At 34.8% G+C, this 25606-nt stretch overlaps 2 long non-coding RNA genes across 2 annotated transcripts in view; both read left to right on the top strand.

The window, feature by feature from the left end:
- The window catches only part of LOC126832571 (uncharacterized), a 32865-nt gene extending 23642 nt beyond the window's left edge, over window positions 1-9223 (top strand). The window contains exon 2 of the long non-coding RNA XR_007684773.2: window positions 8749-9223. This is a non-coding gene — a long non-coding RNA (uncharacterized LOC126832571). The remainder of the gene's footprint in view (window positions 1-8748) is intronic.
- A 12584-nt stretch (window positions 9224-21807) lies between these two features.
- Window positions 21808-25597, top strand: LOC126832579 (uncharacterized). The gene is made up of 3 exons (XR_007684781.2): window positions 21808-21885; window positions 22218-22347; window positions 25461-25597. It is a non-coding gene; the product is annotated as an uncharacterized LOC126832579 (long non-coding RNA).
- Window positions 25598-25606: the final 9 nt, after the last annotated feature.

Genomic DNA, 25606 nt, shown 5'->3' with positions numbered 1-25606 from the left:
AAGAAGGGCGACTCTCTTCATGCCAATAGTTTAAAATACTGCAAACTCAATGTTCAAAGTACTATGTCCAACTAATATGATAGTTTATGGACTTCAAATTTCCGATCTCAGAAGAAGTCTCAGTCATCAACATATTTTTGAAGGTACGGTTGTTTTTTTTTTTTAAAGGTACAGGGGTTTTTTTTGGGTTTTTTTTTTTTTGAAGGTACAGGGTTTTTTTTGAAGGTACAGGGATGCTTGTAAGCAACATCTAAAGTAGTATTTACATTTCACGAAGTTTCATACTATAAAACTGAGTAATTTGTTTCAACGAAGCACAGAAATTATTGAACGGAGAAATTAGATATGAACCGAAATCAAATAATCAATACAAAAACTAAATGAATTTGTTTACCATGGACACATAGATGATTAAATTTTGATAAATATCAAAAACCATAAGGTACAACTAATATAAATGAAACGAAATGAAATGGAGTTTAACGCCCTACCGCTCTGCTCCTACTGGGGTAATGAAGACGGGCCTACGCCATACAGTGTGCCATGAGGGAAATTTTGTCCGGACACGGGAACAACTAATATAATAGGGTGGTGTGTGTAGATAGATTCATAAATATATCCTGAACAAACAAAACGGGTACGAACGGACAAAAAGGGCCAATTTCAATATCCGTAACCATGACGATGACAACATAAAACTCGAGTTTTCACAGTAACACAATCGTAAATACTGTATTATTGTTAAGGTTAGGAACAGGTTTAATCTTGGGGTTCGACACTCTTTATCTGGAAGTATTATATTTGTAAGTGTTTCGTACTATTTGAAAAATTTATATGGTACCGTGTTCAACAAAGAGATTCGATGCGCTTCACATACAAGTAAATATTATTAACAAAATACCTGAATTGTAGAAGATAAAACAGTAAGAAGTGATTGGATGTCAAATAATAGGCTCAAAACTGGCTATTGCCTAAATCAAACAGCAGGTTATTTCAAGATTTTGGAGCTTGTGTACCAAAATAAATTTTAATGTTTAGTGCAAGCTTTAGTTACCAAAGTTTTAATACAGGTAGTCAGAAAATGGTGTGAGACTACCTGCAAAAGCCTATCAAATCTTGTTTAATTTGCAGAAATACCTGACATGTATGGTATTTCTAGTTATCACTGCGCCATTGACCGTTTGTGTATGGCTATATGGCGCCAAAAGCAAGGTAAGTTTAAGTAGAAAAGTATTGTTTTAAAGGATTGCTAGGCAGATAACCATGGATACAGAGATTACAAGATTTAATCTGGATAATTATATATTGTTCGGAGACTGGAATGTTGTAGAAATAATTAAATTTAGATTTTACCAACCAAATAAACAACTGAGAGTATATACATTCGATTCGATTCTCCAAATATTACATTGTAACTGCTGTTCTCTGATTTAACATAATGATAAAGAAAATAATATGTGATAGAAAGTCCTTGGCAGCACCAGCAGGTCACATTTATTTCTCGAGATTGTTTCCAGCTACTGAATTGAATGTGTACATACCATTAATCATTTAAATTGTTCAATACAACAAAGGGATTATTTCTTCAATATGAAAATATTCTTTTCTGTTAAATTGTTGGTTACTTACGTTTAACGATAAATAAAGTCCCACACCCACGGAGTGTTGTAGAAAAGTTCTAAATTATTCTCAGCAAATAAATCTCATTTCTGATTCGTTATTCGCTTTTGCATTTTGTAGAATTATGACTGTAAGGGTGTTTCAGAAATCGGCCACACTCGTTCGTCACAAATAAAGGTGGTTTTATTATATATAAGTATTGATAAATACTGGCGTGATCACAGAGTGCATTCGTCAAACCACAAAATCATTCAACTTAACTTTTAAATATTTTTGTTGAACATCTGTAAGTTGTTAATTTTAGGAGAAGGACATAATTAAATATGACAAAACCTGCCTTTCTTGGGTTCGTAAAGGAAGACAAATCACACCTAATTATATTGTCCCGCCAAAGAAATCATTTGATACTGGTATTATTTTTGGGTTTGTACCAATATGCCCAATTACAGAAATGGTTACTAGTTTTACACATGTAACATTATCGTAACACTGTAACATTATCGTAAACCAATATTCTAAATATACTTCTATTAATGTTGTTTGTCGATAAAAATATCATCTTTGGATTTGGTCTGTATTATTAAATGAGAAAGTTTTATTTAAATCGTTTTGATATTTAACATACCTTGAAGGCTACTTGATGCTGCTTGATGCTGCAGTTTTCCTTGATTTCCGTCCCTTGGAAACGGTTACGTCTTTCGTTTCTGAATCAGAAATTGTTTTTTTTAATAGACCTGTATATAGGTTAGTCGGTATCAGCGGCTAATATAACAGAGATTTTAATTCGGCTATAAATGAATAGGACTCTTTTATTTTCAATAATATTCGAAATTAAAAACACGTCACCCTTAAACGATGCTTGTCTCTTTGATAATGACACGCTGACTGGAATTGTGATAGTTGGGTAATATTCGATAAATCCGTGACCAATTCTCGGGGACCTTGGCATGAAGGTGGTTTCTGTAAGATAACGACCCTCTGATTTAAATACGTTTGGGTATGCCTCCCAAATGTGAAAGACAATTCCACTACGGGATCAAATTCAAAATGAAGGCTAATTTGGGCGGGAAAATGATAAATTCCCCTACATAGATATATGATATATAAGTTCCGACCAAAAGGTATTTCAGTAGGACATAATCTCATGGTGTAATACTTCAAACTGTAGGTTTTTGTGATCGCCGAATTCATATCTGAACAGCAAAATGTGTTATCATCGAACTCAACGCCCCATAAGGTTCTCAAATTTGACATAAACGCCAAGTTTGGAGACCGTGGAAAAAAGTAGTAATATAAAAACAAAGAGCAAAGCAGGGTGAGCGTTAACAGTAATCTACTCCTTGTGTTCTTCACAGCCGAAAACATTCCATCATCTGACCATAGTCTTGAATCACCACAACTCTTGCTTTCATCTATATCATTCAACGGGGTTTTGGCAAACATTTTACCTCTCCCAATTCCCGTCCGGTTTAGGTGGCTGGACGGATTGTCAACGTAGATCACAATGTATGTGTGACCGAGAGGTCCGTCAGATATTACAAGGGTCTGGAATGGTTCTTCAAATCTTTAACACTGGAACCATAATAATTATCTACATACACGTTCAAGACCTTATGCTACTAAGTCGGATAGACCTAAAAGACTCACTTATCAAGTACAATCACATATTTATATGGAATTACTTCTAATCACTTGTCGAGATCAAATGTTGACATAGATAAGCATTGATGTAATAATGTACAATATAAGAAATGAAACCAGCGGCTGCCAGGCAGGATACGCCCACATTTTCGAGAGATGGATAGAGAACAAGCTAAAAAGAAAGTGATTTTACCTACAATCAAGGGCCATAATTCAGGAAATTACAACTCTATATGCGCAAATATCGAAAGGAACCGAGATCTTTGGGTTATAAACTTACATTTCAAGTTTCAACAAATTCGGAGAAAAATTGTGACCTCTATAGGGTCCACAACATTGATATAGCATATTTTTACGCTATTTGAGAAAGAGGGGCGGCCATTTTCTCTGTCAGTTTTGGGCCGATTTTCACGAAATACGAACTCAGCCGTCCTTAGGGTGTAACGGTGATATAATAATACGTTTTTTAAAATCGGATAAACATTATGACCTCTATAGGGTCCACAAGCTAAAAACGTGATTTTTCGAACAATCAGGGGCCATAAATCAGGAAGTTACGGTCCGATATGCGCGAATATCGAAAGGAACTGAGATCTTTGGGTTATAAACTTACATTTCAAGTTTCAACAAAATCGGATAAATAAAAATTGTGACCTCTACAGGGTCCACAACCTTGATATACCATATTTTTAAGCTATTTGAGAACGAACGGCGGCCATTTTGTCTGTCAGTTTTGGGCCGATTTTCACGAAATTCAAACTGAGTCGTCCTTAGGGTTTAACGGTGATATAATAATACTTTTTATTTTTAAATCAGATAACAATTATGACCTCTATAGGGTCCACAAGCTAAAAACGCGATTTTTCGTACAATCAGGGGCCATAATTCAGGAAGTTACGGTCCGATATACGCGAATATCGCAAGGAACCGAGATCTTTGTGTTATAAACTTACATTTGAAGTTTGAACAAAATCGGATAAAAATTGTGACCTCTATAGTGTCCACAACCTTGATATACCATATTTTTACGCTACTTGAGTACGAGGGGCGGCCATTTTGTCTGTCAGTTTTGGGCCGATTTTCACGAAATTCGAACATAGCCGTCCTTGTGGTGTAACGATGATATAATAATACGTTTTGTTTTAAATCGGATAAAAATTATGACCTCTATATCAAAAAACAAGGAGAAATATCAGTTTTATGTGAATACACTGCTCAGGCAGCCTCATTTATGATTACATTAGTTCGTTTTAGAAAACTTATTTAATTAAATGTGTTTTGGAGATATTCTGTAGATATACATCCATCAAATCTGCTTTTTTGAGATTCAAGCCTGAATATCGAAAAACGAGTAGCTCGTTTTTCGTTATTCACCAATATCGAAAAACGAAAAACGAAAATCGAGCTAACTTCACACTGCCTCAATAGGGAACCACACATTTAGGGTGTTGAATGAATGGAATGGGTATTGTCCTGAGAGTTTAAATAAATTCAATTTGAAGGCTTTCACTTTTAAAGGAGCTAAATCGCTAATATTTTGGATCTAGAAATTGACACAAATGGGTCGCAACGTATATAATAATGTAATATGAATGTATATGAACTGATTTACATTCAATCGTTTCTGGTTATTCCACTCTATACCGATAGTATTTATTGAGCATGCTCTCCAGATAAGAACATGACGTCACCGTTTGACATGACTTGTGGAATATATCTAGTCTCTTTCTACGAGTCCCTTGTTAAAAACGGCGCTGAAATGTACCATGGTACACGATTCCTGTACCACCGGTAAAATGTTTATTTTGTCTTATTATTGGATATCAAAAGCCCATCTTTTCCCCGTAAAATCACAACATCAATGTTGATTTAAATTGACAAATAATTCGTGTTTTCAATGTCGAAGATTTTGGATGATATTGAGTTACAGACTTAGCTACTTTAAATCATCTTAAATATTCAAGATTTAAATTATAACAGATCACTACTCTAACCTGCATGGTTATATAACATATCACTACTCTAACCTGCATATGTAATCCACCAAAAAACAATAGGTGAACATATTTCCTGTTTTTATATACTTTGGGCAGATTAGCATTTATTTCTTGGACATATTGGACATGGGCCAAATTGGGTGGCTTTGATGGTCTAGTAAATGATGAATTTCATGACAATCAAAGTATTCATAAATGGCCCAGTAAATGTTGAATTTCATGCGACTCAGACACATTGCTTAAGAAATCTATACAGTGTTTAACGACTACCTACCTTAGATATTCTTTTGTTAACTCGAGGGGGTCATCTATATTGACTAGTCTGTTTTCGTTTTGGGTGTAAAAAGAAAAGATTTTTAATTTCGACATTACTTGTAAAATTATCCTAGATCGTGTTAAATCTAATATGACAGCTATATGGTAGGTTTGTTTAGATTATAACATTACCTACATGATAATATACAGATATTCTACAACACCTTCTATATTTATATTTCCATTTAACAAAAGCTCATAAATGGGTAGAAATGAAGACAAAGATCTTGCAAAATATTTCAATAATGGCAATGCAAATCCGATTCTGGTTGAGGCTTGCTCGCCGGAACAGGAATAAAGCTCAAGTGGATTCAACACGTGTTTGATTTGGAAATACTGCTCTTCCTTGAAGGGAACCTACAACAAAACTTAATTGTGACGGTTTATTCACCTATACCATTACTCATATCTGGGGAACGGCCATGACACATCAGATGAAATCTGTTGTTTATAAGGGGCCATTAGCGAGACCGAACTCGTGCAAGTGGCTTAGCTTAAAAGATGCCGAACCTTCCTCGTACAGACATGCATGGTTTAAAATAAGCTTCATCTTTTTGGGATGTATCGTTTAAAATCATTTCTTCACGAAGCGTGGAAATACGCCTACAGCTATTTCTATGAAAAAAAAACATAGCCATAGAAAGCAACTTATCTATAAAGAAAACCTGGATGTTGATCAAATTTGATAAGGATCCTTTTTTAAAATCAGATTTTTTGAAAGCATTAAAATCTCTATTTAGTTCACATGCTTTTAGGGACACGTAATTTATCTCTGAAATAGGAATACCAATTCTTTTCACCAAGTTTCAAAATCAAGATAGTTCACATCAAATTGGGGAAAAAACTATAGCATCTATACAGCTTTCGCAGGGTTTTCGGATTTGGGGAGGGGGGATTCCGGGAGGACATTAAAAATCCATAGATTCATGACTTGTAAGGGGGTGGGGGATGGTCTTTAAATCATAAGGTTTATCAATGAATCAAGTGACGTGATTTCGATTCCACACTTATACGTGATATGGAATAGGGTCGTCTGTCTAACCAGGTCTTCCAACTGCTAAAGACCACAAAGCGCAAGTCAAATATTGAAATTATGGTAGTTTCAAAATGACCTAGTTTGTCTTGAGTGGACGTTAAACCCACATTACTTTAGAAAAATATCTTAAAAACTATCGTCTCTATTTGAAATGGGTGGGGTAGGGTTAAATCCGCAATAGCCGATCGTCCAAAGTATGAAAACGATTCGTTAAAAAATGTAGCCTCTATCGTGTTAGCAAGGTTATCAGGAAAGGGATATAACTCTGGGCCAGAGTATGCTTTGGTATGCTTTATACCAAATTTAAAAATTAAAAACAAAAACTGTTAAAACCCGAAGCCTTGATCATGTTCACACGCGCATCACTGGCGGACCGAAGGACGCCCATGGGGGACGACATAATACGCCCATATCGAAATGTGGGCGTATAAAACAATATGGGCAACGATGCACAATGCTTGACTTCTTGAATACGTTAGTGAAATAAGATCGATTGATAGTAATAATTAGATAAAAAAAAACTGAAGAAATTTATTGGTTCGCTTCGCACATTATTTTCTGTTTGAAAATACCAGACCACGACCAAGATTCTTGGAAATCGTTGATTAGATGCCAGTCTCTTATAGTTTTATATTTGAATACCTTTAAACATAAAGAAGAAGTATGGGTTTATTAGTTTAAATATATCAAACTTCAATAGTCACATTTATCCTTAAAATAAAATACTAGACGATATCTGGCCCCGCTGGTAATACGGCTACCAACAAATGCTTACACCTTTTTCTCGTTATAAATTTAGTTTTGTTGAAATTCTACTTAATTGTTTTTTTTTATCTGTTGTTTATTTACCTTTTATACAAATTCTGTGTGCTCAATAAAATGTGTGCTCAATAAAATGTGCATTTTTTGTATATCATCATGATGATAGTTTCGCCAGATTCAAAATTATCAGAAAGTTTTTTTTCATGTTGGTACTCATTCATTGCCCCGATTGGCAAAGCGGATACATGAGTAATTATAAGAGCATGATAGGGTGGTGTGAATTAATAGATTTCACACAGTATCCTCGTAAAATCAACGTAAAACATCTAAATTCATATCTATTGCTCGTGTCATATAAATTGTATTGGCGTTGGGCTTTCAATTTCCCCTGTTTTGGCATTCATTGCAGTTAATTAAGAGCTTATTTCGTAGATAAATATGAACCGAAAAACTATATGACATTTTTACGAGTATCGTGCAACTCTTACTGTGTGTCTATTTGGCTGATAATTACATAGACATATTGCTAAGTGATTTTGGGAATCTAGTTGATGTAGAATCTATTCAGATATACTACCAAGTCGACACGGCAAAAATAAACACAGTGTATTTAACAAAAGAACAAAGTATTTTACTTTTTCACATCAACTGTCTAGACGAAGATAATAAATAATCGACATTTTTACTCAATGATGCAATCGTAAAAAGTGGTCTATTAAATCTGACTTGTTTAATAGAATTGGTGAATGTGTAAAATTCAAGTCATAAAGCCACTAGTTGAGAAAGATGGGCCGTGATAAACATACAACTCGTACCTTAAAGAGGACTATTCGAGGTAATCCTTTAAGTGGTAAGCCCCGGGGCGAAACCTTTTTTTCTCCCTAACATCCCACTTAAGCTGTCATTAGGATTGTAAAAACCACTGACCCACCACAATGTCACCCTTACACCATCACTGACCCACCACAATGTCACCCTTACACCATCACTGACCCACCACAATGTCACCCTTACACCATCACTGACCCACCACAATGTCACCCTTACACCATCGTTTTTCTCTTACATCCTGGTTATGCCACCGGAATTGGCGTGGGGTTGTGCACAACCGAAAGTAAAAGACATAATTTGAATATTTCACTATGGGAAACTTCCGTTAAGAGAATGTCTGTATACCTGTTTGTTTGGGTTTGTTTTGTTTTTACTGTATAAATATGTTGTTTCGGCGACATAATGGAAATGTATATAATAGTGTGTAATATGAATTGATATGTTTGGTGTAGTTGAGTATTTTCCTATAATTCTATCAACATCTCAACAATCAATAAACGTTTGTCTACAACACTTTAATAATTCTTACTTTTATTTTGATTTCAGTGCCAGACACGAGTCTGAGAATGAAGCGATTCCACCTACTAAGATGTATCAGGCTGGAAGATGTAACTGCAATTCGAAACAACGAATAAAAAACCCCATGGTATTTTCTTTCAACCTTATCGATAGATGAGACAGTGAGACAATTTTATTGCTTCAAAACGGGAAAAATCAGAAACGAGTTTGGCACTGAAATTCATGGCTCACGCATGTGGGTTTTGATTGGGTAAACGTCTGTTGTTTACGATATAACAAGTGCAAATGTTTATTAGTAGAAATGTGCTTGCGTTTTCATCAAAATTAGTCAGGTAGTGTCGGTGCGTCGGATCGTGATAAAAGAAGAACCACGACCATCTATACGAAGCTAGGCCCAGACGACTCTGTGTTGCATCTTGTGCCAATTCTAAACATCTTCCCATTGAATTCATGTCATATAAAACAAATATTGGAAATAAATATAGTTTATACAGGAAAACAATGTGTTTGTTCACGCCCACAAGAGTATAATATGCTTTCATTTATGATCATGTTATTAGTGGTATTCAATAGCTGAACAACATCCTGAATCAAATTACACATCAAATCAACTCAATTTAATACATTGGAAGTAAATACCTGTTATAGCTTAAACCTGGTTCACATGAGTGGGTCACGTATCCGTGAAACTCTCATTACGCCATCTTGCGTAGAGATATGCGTAAGAACGTGCACCGTGTTAGACAAAGACAGTAGGGTGGTGTAAAAGTACGGTAAGAGTGTCGCAAAAGCCACGTCGTTTTTGAAAATGTTGAATATTTTGCTAATAACCACAATGATGCTGCGCATGCGCTACCACAGTATTTATGTCAAGTTTGCGTGGACTTGTGCGGCAAGTCGAGTATAGAAGACCAAATACCTCTTTATTCAACGGAGCGCGCACTGCACAAAGATGCAAGGGTGTCACTAATTTAGCCTGGCTATTAGGACTGTCTGCTCGAGTAACGTCCAGTGGCGGCACCAAGCGGGGGCTTTCACCCCCACCCCTATAAATCTGCTTTGCTCCCAGTTTACCCCCCCCCCCCCAGCCAAATAATTAAAAAAATTTAATCAATACCTTCTACGGTGATTAAATCCCACATCCCCACTCAGTGATGGACTTGCATGTTGTAGAGTCAGAGTGATTTCTTACCGAACCCATTCTGCTGTAAACCTACTGTAAACAGTATCACGTAAACCATAAGTGCTTTTTACGTTCCTCAAAGTTTTGGGGTATAGGTTCAACGCGGCAAGACAATTCATTAACTTTGATTCACTCACTCCGTTATTTGACACCTTCCTAACTGTTCGGATAAACTAGTGATTTTGAGACAGTATCTGGTCAGCTCTATTTATCTCGACGACCAGTGTCTGAAATACTGCCAGGCTATTTCTCAAAATATCGCCGCAAAAATATTCATTCCCCTTGATTCACTCACTCCGTTCGTTTGAGACTTTCCTCTCTGGTCGGATAAACTAGTGGTCAGGCGAAGGCGGTATCTGGTCAGATCTTTTTATCTCGACGATCAGTGCCTGAAATACTACCAGACTGCATTTCCGGCAGTCATTTTTTCAAAAATTTCTGGGGAAGGCTCCCCATACCTCTAGTTGAAGCTCGCGCCTCCCCCCCCCTTAACCTTGGACTTTGCCCCTCCTACTATCTACCAGCGGCTTGCATTTAATGTATATGTTGATAAACATGATTGTGAGCAGACGTGGAAAAGTGAGAGACTTGGGCAGGGATTTATCCCAGAATTTAGTAAGGTTTCGATATTTATGGTAAATGGGCAGCGATTAATGATGATGGGTTAGTTGTATTTTACGTCCGCTTCCACCGAGGTGATATCGCAGACAATGCAGGCAGCGATTATTTATGGTAAATGGGCAGCGATTAAAGACAGCGTCGTCTTTTATATGCAGTGAATTCTCTTTCGGCTTGGTAGTGACACAGACATGGCTTCTTTAATTAGATTGTTTGTAGCTCGGGGTATTTCCTCGAGAAAACGATGTTTTCACAGGGATTTGAAACAAGCTTTGATAGATAAATTTGTTTGAATATGGTTTTTTCCCAATATACCATCAAAACACCCAGTTTGTACATGGGAAGACATCTTTAATATAATGATAAAATATCTTTTAAATTTACATTTCATCAGAAACATACAACAAAAAACAACAAATCTCGAATAAACAAATATCCAAATATCAATCTTGGAAAAACCAATGTCAAAAATATGTCTCTAAATTCGTCTAACCTGAACCTTATGACTACAGAGGACGCTAGTCAAACGGCTCCACCAACCGATAAAATAATAGCCGCACCTATACGTTTCTTCGATGATATACATCGTCCCTGTAAAGATTTATATAATAATTATTAAACTCTTTATATAATTGTAACTTTAAACAATGTACTTATATTTTTGTAAATAATTTCGTTGGGGAGATGAATTATACCAAAATCGTTTCAGATTGATACAAAGATGTATATTGACATTATTTGTAGCAGTGTTGCATTGGTTATTTTAATAAACGTGCATGTCGTGTAAATATTTTCTTTTGTATTCTGAGTAGGTTAATTTCATTCGCCCAATCGGAAGGTTAAACCCACTTTCATTTTATTTAATTTCATTACTAATTTAAAGCCTTATATAATTAATAATTATTAGAATTATTAAACAATGTATACCTTTTCTTTGTAATTGGTTAACAATTCTAAACTATGTAGTTATAATTATTTGGAGGAGAGAATCTTATAAAAGCCCCGACTGTATCTTTTTATATTAATATGTAAATATTTAATGAATAAATAGTCTGAGAACAAAAAAAAAAACAAAAAAAAAAAAAACCATAAAAAAAAAATAAATACCCGTAGGCAATATTTCGTTGGATGGATTTTATTCAATGTCACGTTTATTATAAAAAGTTCGATATACGTCATAATTCATCTCCCCAACGAAATTATTTACAAAAATATAAGTACATTGTTTAAAATTAGAATTATATAAAGAGTTTAATAATTAATATATAAATCTTTACAGGGACGATGTATATCATCGAAGAACCGTATAGGTGCGGCTATTATTTCATCGGTTGGTAGAGCCGTTTGCCAGACTACCACTAGCGTCCTCTGTCGTCATTATGTTCAGGTTTTTATGTTGAGATTTTTTTTTCGTTGTATGTTTCTGATGAAATGTATTGTTTTGATTTTCTTTATCATTTATCATATATTAAAATAATTAAAATTCAAGTCAATTAAACAAAGATACGATTTACAAATTTGTTACAACAAATGTCTGATTTGTAAAACAAATATTGATTTTAGTATACAAATGTCGAAATACGACAACAAATGAAGAAATAAGAATTAAGAGGCCTGTGAATTAAGACCTAAGAATTAAGAACACTGAATAAAGAGCTGTTTGGCCTTAAAAAGACCAATGGGTGACGATATGATTACATGACTTACATGTTGTGTCATCACGGAGTCACGCTCCGCACTACCTACGCCAGGGTGAGACAGGCGTTCCGTCCAGATAAGAAAACAAGGAGATACTCGATTGAACGTTCCAGAAATGAATTCTACCAATCCACAAAATTGTGACAACCAAGTGAAAAGGGGGATTTCGGTCTACAACGCATGCGCAGACTGCATAAGAAAATAACTCAATCAACCATGACAGGTGAAGTAACGTTCTGATTCTACGCACCCCACCTCCGTTATCGGCAAGGACAGGGCTGTGACGGGACGGAATTCCACTTTATTCCATTGAAATTCTGTCAATTCGGGACGTTCTGGACTCACAATCGCACATGCCTAAAAAGGTATCGAAACGTGATAAGGCTTTAGTCGTTACGTGGAGTAATTTCCCTTTAAGAGGGCATCTTTGTAAATCCCCACCCCACCTCGACTATTATGTATATCCAGAGGTGGATCCCCTTCCCAGACCCAAATATGTTTGTTCCCAACCCGTTGCAGGGATCCCAAATTACACAAACCATCGACTCAAACACACCAGTCTGGTCTAATTAATGCTTCCACTTTCAAACGAATTCTTGTTGTTTAGCTGACGTTGCCCTAATCCTATAGAGTGACTATAGACAGACATCAATGATAGCATCTTGTGGAATCGGCGGCGTATACACTCATGCCCATCACCGACGCGCATGAGTGCAACTTGATGTAGCATTGTTTCATGTGTGGACAGTACACAGTACAAGTTACAAGGCTTAAATAGTAAAGTGGCTAGGGAATAGATTCGTCTTTTTCCCATCATATTGCCTCGCTCGCCTTGACAATTTTCGAGTCGCATGTTCAACTGGCTTTTTTGCTCGATTGTAAGGCTTTTTTTTAACGATTTCCGAATGTTTACTTTGTCGAAAATATCAACCAAATAGCTCTTGGAATGGCTACAGATGCAAGGAAATGACGGATAATTTTCTTGGGGGACCCCCCCCCCCTTTTCATGATTCCTAGTTCCACCCCTGATATCATATATATATATATATATATATATACGTGTTACTATTGATGATCATATAAATGGAATTAAAATTAAAGGTTTCTAAAAGAAAATGAAATCTGTTTAGCAAATTGGGTTTTAACCTATGACTGCCGGATGTTAATGGGCTGGAATCTTGCAACAGAATGAATTGAAATGGGAAAGAATTCAGATTGATATTGTTACTGATTGAGTTGTAATAAATATATTTACTCAGTTATGATTATGGAATATTGACTACATTTAGTTATCAACAAATGAATGAATCATTATTTTTAATTGGAAAAGGAAAGCTTAACTTTAGACCGAATCCGAGCAATAGTGGGGCAGATATCGGAAAGAATCATTCAAATCTGGATACAAACACTAACATTTATTAAGAAAAAAACCGTTAGCCGCTTAAATTTTCAAACTGGCCGAAATTTTTCAAGATGGCTGAAATGAAATGAAATGGGCTTTAACGTCCTACTGTTTTGCTCCGAACTGGGCATACGCCATACAGTGTGCTATGAGGGAAATTTTGCCCGTACAGCGGCACTACGTCCTACTCTTATATCGAATTCCAACTGTCAAGGGATCTTTTACGTGCACGCCAATGTGTACACGGGACCTCGGGTTTTCGTCCCATCCGTCCTGAAAATCTGGATGAACTTTCTCGGCCAATGCAGGGATCGAACACCCGACCTCCAGGCTAGCGAGCCAGCGTCTCACCCACTTAGCCACCGTGATCCCCCAAGATGGCTGAAATCTTCGTCTTATCTTGTATTCACTGAACGAATTAGGATGATTTTATACCCCCACATTTTCCTATGGACATATTATGTTGTCGCCAATGTTAGACATCCGTTCACATTTGGCTGTGGACAATCTAGACGTCACAATTTTTATGGGATTGTGATGAAACGTTCGTTCGTTGTCGTTCGTTCATGGGGTTTTACGACGGCTTCAACCTTGGGTGATATCGCAAATGTGATGAAACTTAAAATATATGTATGTCTAGGCCTGCAGGCTCGATTTTGGTGTGCATTGTCCCCCCACCCGCCACCCACGATCCCCTACCATATACGTATAATTGTGAATTTGTACAAAGGCTGTGGATCACGAAGAGGCCACATTTTGGGGTTCTAGTGACACAAATCTTTTATGATATATATTATCAAAAGATCTTTTGGGAGTGAGTTCGATTTTGGTCTGCCCTTTAGAGCCCTCAATGTTTGTCCGATTTAGATGAAACTTAAAATACATGTTAAGGATCAATAGGGTGTAACTTTATCTCAAAATAAAACATATTTAGATGCCTCAGAGTCGACAATCTTCAAAATGGCCGCCATATTGGATTTTCGAGTGGGTCTTGGGCCTTTTACTAAAAAGTAGTTCCCAGGGAATATGTGTGCCAATTTTTAAACTTTTATTGACATTTGAACGGGTTGCTGTGTGTGCAGTTATCTGCTGCATTAGGTTTACAATAAATAGATGTATGCAGTCCAATCAATCGTGCCAACAAAGAGGTGGGCACGTGACTGTGTGGGTTGTAGATATTTTCTCATAGCGTAATAATACCCAGTTTTAGTAATAATTCTGGTAACAGTATTTTGTACTCTTTTAGTTTTAAAATTATTAATTCGCGACGTAGCATTGGCATTCAAAATGTTTGGTTTCTACTTAGTGGTTTCAACGCACAAGTCAGAAATGTTTGAAAAGTCACGTATAATACCCAACATTTCTAATTTGCTGCTTAATGGTGACCAGTTCCGATCCTTATGGGACTGATTACTTTTATTTAGATAAATCGGATACGCAGTGCCTAAAGCAGGGTACCTAGAGAAATGACTTGTTTATACAAGCGACACCGAATGAAGACCATCAGCGTTACCAACACCAAAAAAACCCAAGCGAAATCAACTTTGTACATAAACCTGATGTTTTAATAAAACTAGAAATATCACAAACCAAATTTTCATCCTCCTAGATCAGTGTTTATGTGGAGACTTATCCTCTCCCCAAATTCTTAAACCTTACCTACAATCTCGTCAACAATCACGTGCCCTAACCTTATTTACCTCTCGTCACCTAATGTTCATTATTAAAGTAAACGCGAAATCAAATCCAAGAAAAGAATGTATGGGAGGTAACTCCTTAAAGATTTCAAGCTTTAATTGGAAACTGCAGCATTGCTTGCTTCCAATTCCAGTGCACTGACTTATTTTTTAAGCAAACAGTTAATTTTATTTTATATAGCAAGATTTAAGCGAAATATTGGTCTTCATTTTAATGTTATTTACTAGTGAAAATCTACCCTTTCCCTGTGTTTAAAACTATTACATTTAGCATGGAAAACCTCTCAACAACAGCAACCAGAGTTTAATCAAATATATAACTAGATAGTGCTACCCGCTTTTAATAAATGTTAACAAAATTTTAACTGGAGTGTATGAAATAACTTATAAATATAAGGAATTCCAAAGTTTTGGTAATATCAACTGGTGAACTGATAATAATTGTTGAAATACTAATAAAACAGACTAAATTTACCTTGAAATTAAACCAACATATTTATACAGTAACCATAGTGATTTGATCATATTTTCAATAACCATAGCACTCTGAAACAATGAGGAAATTCAATTAACATTATAAATTAAAATCTTAATGCAGGTGTGGGGAGGTAACATTTAAAAACAAAACAACTACAATAAAACAATAATATGTTACCTATCCGGTCATACGAAATCAGTTAAAATAAATCAATGTCTACCATCTTCCTTTTTGCTAAAAAAATGGATATGGTTCTGTTCGTTCCTCTATTTTTTTCCAGCCACTGGAGATATAATTGGTAAAAAATCATACTAATTATTAGTTATCAGACGGTACACAATAGAAATTACCCATGTCTGAAAGACAACTAAACAAGGATACACATATGCAAAAATATATGGGGTTTAACGTCCACCCGTCACAATTTATGTCATTTCGGGACTAACATAATGGTTCAATTTTATTTCAATAATTCGCTTCCATGTATGGGTCTTCAGGTATGGGAAGAAACCAGAGGACCCGGAGAAATCCTACGCGTTAAATCATTCAACCACTCCAACCCCATTGTCACGAACCTTGTCACTAACCTTGATTACGCTTACTGGGATAAATACTATAGACTAAACATTACTCGAGAGGAACCCTTAAATGGATTAAAGACCCTAAATATATATTTCATTTTCTCAGAAATCTCTAAACGACTGAACTTTTTATAATGCTTACCCTTAAAGATAGTAACTACTTTACCTTGCTCAATGCAGACTTTTATTGTGTATGTTCCTTGGGTTTTCCTATTATTTCTACTTTATAAATAGATTATTTTTATCGCCTATATTGACCTAAAAGGAACAGGTGTATATTAGTGGTAAAATGATATAACATTGTGTACATTAATAATCTTTAAAAAAAATAGTAGTAAAATTATTATTAAATATAATTAATATCCCGTATCTCTGTTCAGCGTTGGTTTGTATCGGGATGGCTTCTTTATAGTCTGCGTATTTGTCTTGGTGAAAATCTCGAGACCATTGAAAATAAGTTGTAGCTTTTCTTAGTTCGTATCCCGAAAGAAAATATTTACAAATATATAAATACATTGTTTAAAATTATAATCAATAAATTAGAGGGAGTTTAAATTGCAAAGAGAAAAATGTGTACTCTCAGTGTGGCAATTAATCGACAAGTTAACATACAGAAAGTTATGAAGGTAGTATGGTTAATGTCTAAAAGCTAAAGCGGGAGCTGAAAAGCATCCGAAATAATAGAAAAGTATTGGTAAGTTGGTAATGGTTGATGTATAGGCGGTCAGGACATAGTATCATCAACCAAGATACGGTCAGTAACATCATCGGGACACATCCTCGGTATCCCCAGTTGTTTTATTCCCTTCTACTCCACTAACCCCTGGGTTAATCTCTAGTCGGAGGGGGGACGTTTTCAAGTCATCCGCCCGTGATGATTGTGCTGTTTTATCGACCAGTCCTATAAATCGTTAATTGCAAAGGAATTTGGCAGAGGGAAGTAACATTTACGTGATGTCGTAGACAAGCCATTGTGCGTCAAATTGCCAAGTATAACATCAATAATTATAAACATAACAGAATGAAACATTTCAGACAAAGAACGAATACTACTAATAATAACAAAAGTCAAACATACAGATGTTATACATTTTTGAAATCAGCGAGACATACTACATATTTTGATAATACAATTAAATATAAATGAATTAGAAATATATACATCATTTACATAAATCTTTCAGTAAATGGACATGAATATGGTTATCTACCCTTATAAAAACCCTATGGATTAACTGAGGGTATAGAGGAGTAGAACGGAATGAGAACACAGGGGATACTGAGGGTGTATCTGAACACAGCTAGATCAATCACGAGATAGTAGGTAAAACTAACAGGGTCAGTATCAGCAAGTTAGTCTGAAGCCAGCAGGATATGATAAGTGAAGCCAGCAGGATATGATAAATATCATCAGCCATGAAACAGTAAATAAAACGTACAGGAAGCGATACGTAACAACAATCAAGAAATCCTAAGGAAACCCACCATTACACGATAAATATCAGAGGCCGGTTTTCAAAGCTCGGTTAACTTTTAACGACTCGTTAACGTGGAGTTAATTGGTCGTTATCTTTTCCGGAGAGAAAATCTGTTGCTGGGAGTCCCGTTAACTTGCCGTTATATTTAACGGAGGTGTTGGGCTCCGTTATCTGTTTAACGATGGCATTAGTCGAAGTATACCTTAGCAAAAAGTCATAGATTACCAGTGTAACGGATAACGGATAATGAAAATGATTTTCCAGCAACAGAAATTTAACGGACCGTTAACAAACGACACGTTAGCAAGATAGCGACCAGTTCGAGTTTAATGAATCGTTAACATAACTTAGTTTTGAGCAACCGGCAGCAGGACAGGATAAATATAAAGACACGGTAGAGAGTAAACCTACCATTACGCACTAAGTATTATCAATCTTCAAACGGTATTTAAAACCAGTAGGTATCATCAATCAAAGGACGGTGCGGGTTAAAAACTGTGGCCTCTATCGCATTCACCAAGGTTTGGGCTAAGGTGGCATAACCACAATGACCACAATGCTTCAAATATGTTTTTGGTTTTTAAATATGTTTTAAAAAATATATAGTATTTATCGCGTTCACAAGGTTTTCGGAAAAGGGAGCATAACTCCGGATCGGTTGGTCAGATTTACACCACAATCTTTGGCATATATATTAAGTTTCATCGAAATCGTACAAACCATCGACCTTACGACATTATTATATAAGGTCCATGTACAAACATATTGACCTCCAGAGGCAGGCGGCGTATCTCCAGCAGGGCATCGCAAAATATATTTTGAAGTTTCATTTAAATCGGACAAAAATTGTGACCTTTAAATGTTCACAACCTTGGTATATGTATTACATGCTTTGCCACTATTTGCGTAAATGGGGTGGCAATTTTGCTAGAAAGTTTCGGTCCGATTTTCACGAAATTCGACCTCATTCGTCATTATGGTGTAGCGCCGATATATTTGAACGGTCTTTAAAATCAAATAAAATTCCAAGATCTCTTCATTCTTAATATATTAGTTTAAGTTTCAACTAAATCGCTGCCCTTAGAGGGTCCACAGCCAAAAACGCGATGCTTCGTACAGTGAGGGGCAATAATCCAGGAAGTGAAGGTCCCATACCTGTCACAATTGAAAACGTATATTTTAAGTTTCATCAAAATCTTTGTGATATTACCATATATATTAAGTTTCGTCAAAATAAGATTCAAATTGTGACCTCTAGAATGTCCACAAACAAACGTGAGCGGACATGCAGGCGGACGGACATATTGACGGACATGTGAGATGACATAAAATGGCCTATCAAGGGTTTATTAGCATTAGGTGGGAGACAGGAAACCTGAAAATATTACTATAGATTTAAAAGCATAATAATTATTTATATAATTATTGAAGTTTATAATGTTTTCAGTGTTTGTTTAAAGCTTTCGGAAACAACATTACTAACGAATGTAGGTCTTTATTCAACATCACTAACGAATGTAGGTCTTTATTCAACATCATTGGATAGGATAGATAACCTGGAAATTAGGATTTTCTTAGGTTATTTACCAACATAATAATCGTTAAATAAAACGTTTTTTTTTAAAAAAAAACCCAACAAACATTTGAGGAATGTTAAATGCATAACGTAATCTTGATTTGATTTCACAGTTGGGTTAACTAATTAGTCGAACCATGCACGCGTTGATCTACATATTCTGATGAATGTCATGTTATATCAATACTGATCTGTACCAGCAATAGTATAACACAGCTTGTATTTACTCTGTTCATATTCTATTATGGATGAATTGATAACTATCAATAAATTTACTGTAAAGTATCTACAAAAACGACAGCATATAGTTATTGAAATATTGAAACCCAAACCAACCTGGTCTCGTTGCATATTTATAAATATATATTACACTTGAAGCGTTTTTTGTTTTAGCAGGAATAGTTGTAGCGCCAGTTGATTTTGGCGTTAATGATATTGTTTATGTCCGTGGTATTATGTATCAAACCTTGATTTTATGATTTAAATTAATATCAAACGAACATATTTCAGTCCGTAGTATTGTTGAATTTATTGGCTTTCTGCCACCGTGTGTCTTTTATCTAGAAAGTTACCAGTTCTATAATCTAACCAAATTAACCCGTTCATTTATTTACTTAAATAGCATTGAAACCTTGGGCACTTCCTTCAACTCAGCAAAATATTAGCCTTTTATTCTACATAAATTAAAAACATCGCACACACAAAGGAGTCAAAAGCTAAAGGCAGTTGTTGATTTAAGGTATACGTACAAAGCATATTAAAATGCTATGGAAACCATATGAGAGGTAAGACGAAGGATTATTACATTTATTGCCGATAACTATATACCTTTCAAAATGTTGGTTTTCTATAGGGATGTCGTTAAAACGTTATCTACATACGATCAATGACAATAACATACCCCATATATATTCGTCAATAGTATTTCCATGTATTAAAAGGTTTGACTGTGACTATCGAACAACTATATTTAACCTAAAACAGGTGTGTATATCGTATAAGGTAAGCCATTTCACATTCTTTACTTTTAAAGCGAATAAGATACAGGTGTACGTGTCGTAGACTCATGGAAATGATATGATGTTCAAAAAATAAATTCATTCAATTAAATTAGGATATAGCGAAAAGAAAAACAAAAACACCAAAGTCGTCTTTTGCTACTGTTTTTTTATGTTTATTATTATGAATGTCGGTGATATATAATTGGAATGGTAGATAATTAAGCTTTCGATATGTGAAAGTTCTTACAAAGAACAGGGCTTTTTACCTGTTACTCAATCTTTAGTTTTAATTTGAGAATAAATAATATAGTATTATTATTACTTTCAAGTGTCAATCAGTAATTCAATATTAACAGCTACTGTATATATACGTTACGCCAGATAACTAAATAAAAAAAATAATTATGTCCGGTTAGAAAAATCTGCTCTACACATGAACAGATACGAATGTCACTGTCTGTCCATTATAAACGTCCGTCTTTGAATGTTTTAATACATATAAACAATGTGATTTACACATGCAGTTTTATTATACACAGCGAATAATAGGACTATTATATTAAAACAATTTAACTGTCCACTTCGTTCCCTTTCTTTTTATCTTCCGATTGGTGGCCAGATAAATCCATTGTAGACAATTGGTTTATAAATGGAATTTATTTATGATGTAAATGGAACAGAAAACTCGCCACTAGTAGGCAGTTTATTGTTAGTTGTGTTACAGCGCAATAAACCAATACAAAACGATGAAACGGTAGAGGTGTTTTATTCTTCAAAATATCAATGATGACCGTGTGGACAGACGGAGAGAACTTGTTGAAATAAACTCATCTTCTTCTGTTGAGAACAAATACAGTCCTGCATATTAATAATATTTATTATTACTAAACATTTATAGTTGGCATTCTATACTGAAGTGCGTCAATGCGCTTTACATATGAGAACATATTTTAATGATAGAATTATGTAATATGAACGATAAACAAAGCACTAATTAGAGCCTGTAAATATTTACTTATATGTGTTAATGTCATAGCGATTGGTGATTTAACCGACGCAGGCTTGTATTTAGTCTCACTGTATCTAGGAGAGGTTAAAGTTTTTCTACGCTTTAAAGTATTGTCTATATCACACGAGTTCCTTTTATAGAATATTTACGACACAGTTACAGTCACCATTAATTCATCCTTTAATATGACTAAGATACTACCCATTGTTAATCTAGGGCGTAGGAGGTTGATGGGGTGTGTGAAAAGGTGTAAATATTATAAACTATTTCAACAAATTATCTATTTAATATACAATTTCTAATATACGTGACAAACTATTTAAAATATGAAATATAGTTGAACAACAAGACAAATATTACAAAGCAGAGTTACGTCCCATGTAATTTAGCCATTCAAGTAGAATCTAGAAGCTGGAGAACATGTTAGCCTGTGATTTCATTAAGTAAGTAAATGAAGTATTTATCCATCTATAAATCACGGGTACATCACGTTGGTTATTCTCTTCTGGTTGAATATATACTAGAATATCTGCTTAAATAGTTTATAAACGTTAAACTACTTCCTTTAAAATTATATTAAAGACATCACAGTTTTTTAGTAGAAACAAACTGGCGGTAGTAGTATTTATTTAGGACTTAGTGTAGTGCTAGGGACAACCCATAGAACTCATTGCTCAAACTTTTCAACTTAAACCTTGTTAGAGGTCTCCATATAATATGGTTTTGTTCGGTTGATGTTTATATTGAAGTTCGGGTATGGTTGTTTTTTATACAGAAGATATACAACGAATTATTTATGGGGGTGTAACTGTATTTATTCTTCTTTGCTGTTTTGTAATCAAGGCGGGCTTCCTCGAAATGTTTTACGACGAGGGGTCAGTGGTGAAGAGGTCAAAAGGTTAATGGTGAGTTTTTCTGTCTTTTCACCATTTAACAGTAATAAGAGATTAGCGCTAGTTATATACAAGATTATTTCTATTTAATAAACACATCTATTTGGCGCTTGTGTTTGGTTGAGTTTATCGTTGGTCGTATGACTTTTTAAAAGGGTTACTTACGATCTAGCGTTGACTAGAAAAGGTGAATTCTAACTGGTGAAGTTGGGTCCTACCATGTATTGTATTTTATCATTGTGTTGAAAATTGGTAAAAACACAAAAATAAAAATGTCCGTATATATCAAAATGTCACTTTAAAACACACTTATAAAATTGGTATTGTGAGAAGAGAGGACGGACCATCTTCTCACTTTGTCATAATAAAAACAACTTAGACAGTGCGGATAGACAAAAACCCGTTGAGGAAGAACAATCCGCTTGCTTTATGTGGAAAAGCGAAGTGCTCGCAGTAAAATCACATAGATGGACCATGGATTTTTTACATATTAAAAACTGTTCGTCCAATAAGTTCAATATGGTTAAAAGTTAGTTAAAAGTCCTTTAATACGGTTCCCAGCGTCAGGGATTAAAAGTTAAGGTCATTCCATTAGGGGTTTTCTTACGTATGCCTATCGTTTAGAAAATCCTCGATTTAACCAGGTTAATAAAGATATTTGTAGTTTCATGATGGGTTTACCTGTCCTCTCTTGATTGATGAACGTGATCATGGCCTGCTTGTTTTACCTATTGCCGATTGGTTGATGATACTAGCTGTGTTCTGATAGTATTTTGGCTAATGATACCTGTTACGCCTTGGCGGCCGATGATACCAGCTGCGTTCTGATAGCATTTTGGCTAATGATACCTGTTACGCCCTGGTGGCCGATGATACCAGCTGTGCTCTGGTGGTATTTTGGTTGATGATAACTGTTACGCCCTGGCGTCCGATGATACCAGCTGTGTTCTGATAGCATTTTAGCTACTGATACCTGTTACGCCCTTGCCGCCGATGATACCAGCTGTGCTCTAGTAGTATTTTGGTTGATGATACCTGTTACGCCCCGATACCGATTCTAATGATGACAAATATCAAATACAATCTCAAGACATTTACCCCTTTTGGAATGTATATTTTTAACTCTCTCCTCTGGCCACAAATTAAAGTTGGTTTAAACAATATTTTTAACTCTCTCCTCTGGCCACAAATTAAAGTTGGTTTAAACAATATTTTTATTCTTCAAGTACATAAAGAATATTTACAACAATCTTGTAATGGAATAGAAAACAGGCCGAAGCTTATATAATTTCCTCGCCATACAAATTAAAGTTGGCACACTCGTTAAATATTCTAGATTAACTTATACTTACTTATGTAAATGACGATACGTTTCTCATTAATTGCAACGTGGAAAGTAAAAAAAATTTCTTTGTAATTGAAATCGTCATATATTTTATGATTATAATTTTAAACAAAGTATTTATATGGGGAAGAATTTTATATCATATATTGTAACTTTATATTATGAAAATATTTATTGAAAAAAGTGCTAGAAAAGCAAAATAATATAATCTAAAAAATCTTTTTTTTTATTTTTTTTTTTACTCAACTATACCCGTTCTTCTGTTAGCGAGTGTTAGAATAAAAATCGGATTACCATAGTCACAGGCTTTTTTGTGTTTAAAGTTATCCATTTTTCTTCTGAAGTAATTGTGAATGTCGGTCATGACTTGCGTTCGTGTAAAAACAAGTAAATGATATCCAGACACTGTAATTTTATGTTAGGCAGAAATTGATCCGGTTAATTTTGTAATGGTGATAGTTAAATCTGGTAGGCTAGACCACCCGCCCATACATCCATGATAAAAATTCTTGGTTGGTTTATTTATTTCGTCCTTTCCTAAAACAAGACAGCCATATCGACAAATAATCATTGGACAAGGAAAATAAAGAAAGTGACGGTAAAATCTGTTGGTTGTGCTTCAGTAGTTCCTTAACATACTAATAAAGTGTTATTAAGTAGATAACACTATGTTCCAGACTATTTGAAAATAAACACTGATTATTAATAAAAACGGTTGATGTAAATACTTCATTTTATCTTTACCTATTTATGATAATAATAATAATAATACTTAAAAACGTGTGGAAAACGCAGGCGCGAATGGCGCTGTCAAGTTTCATAATAATATAACAATTTATAGTCCACATTGGCATGTAGAAACAATCGATTTACATATTATTATGAAAATGTTTTACGATTTACAAGTATTAATTAGTCAAACGATCTATATGTTACTTGAGGTCAAGAGATGTAATAAGCCATATGGTGATGGTCATACCACGAACAGTCCATATCAGAGTTGCTGCTATCATTTATTTAGAGTGTTACTGTTTGGCCATGTGCTAGTCATTCATATGTTCTTTATAGTTTACAGTCAGTTGTATCCGACTCATCTCAACACCACGTCGTTCATCAATTCACATAAATGCTTTAAATATCTTTTAAAAAAAATTTCTTTTTCGTCAATGGAATTCAGGATAATAATTTTTATATAACAAAATGTTCATTTTTTTTTTTCGCCAACTTAAATATTTATTCTGCCAAAAATGTGTTTTAAAGCCTACCATGTAATAATTTTATTTCTCGTGTAGGCCTATTATAAAACAATTACCAGTATTTATTATGATAAAACAACTTATTTTAACTAAAATATAGCCATTTAATGTATCAAATACATCAGTAAGAAACTATGTGTAAAGTTTTGTGTTTCTGGATCAAAGATATTTCTCATAAACAGTGATTGAAAACTGAGTAAATTCTTAACTTGTGAACGTGGAGCCAGATCTTTGTCCTGTTTTCTACCAGTAATTCCTTCATGTAAGGACTTGATTGTTATTTCTGTTTAAAGTGAAATGATCTTACTGTGAGAACATCAAGACGATTGAACAAAACAGCTCAATATTCTAATGTTATAATTTCTAAATCTTATTCAACCCTAAAAATAGTAAAATAATATGTTGTTGTCTTTGTAATGTTGACTGGTTTGATAAGTGTGGGCTAAAAGGGTCAGATTTCCGTCGCGCCATGTTAACTGAAATTGTAAGTTTTTGTTGTCACTCTTTGATCCATTGTTTTGTAGATTGACGGCTTATTACATTGCCCAGATTACCAGATAGGATTTACTACTTCAACACTATAGATTCAACACCGGTTAAAGTTTATCACTTCCGATGTAACCAAATATTCACTAATAGACGTAAAGGATTGTCGTTTTGGCGTGACATA

Source organism: Patella vulgata, chromosome 9, assembly GCF_932274485.2.
Source record: "Patella vulgata chromosome 9, xgPatVulg1.2, whole genome shotgun sequence".
NCBI lineage: Eukaryota > Metazoa > Mollusca > Gastropoda > Patellidae > Patella > Patella vulgata.
The sequence above is the reverse complement of the archived record's forward strand: the minus strand, read 5'-3'. Positions and strand labels throughout refer to the sequence as shown.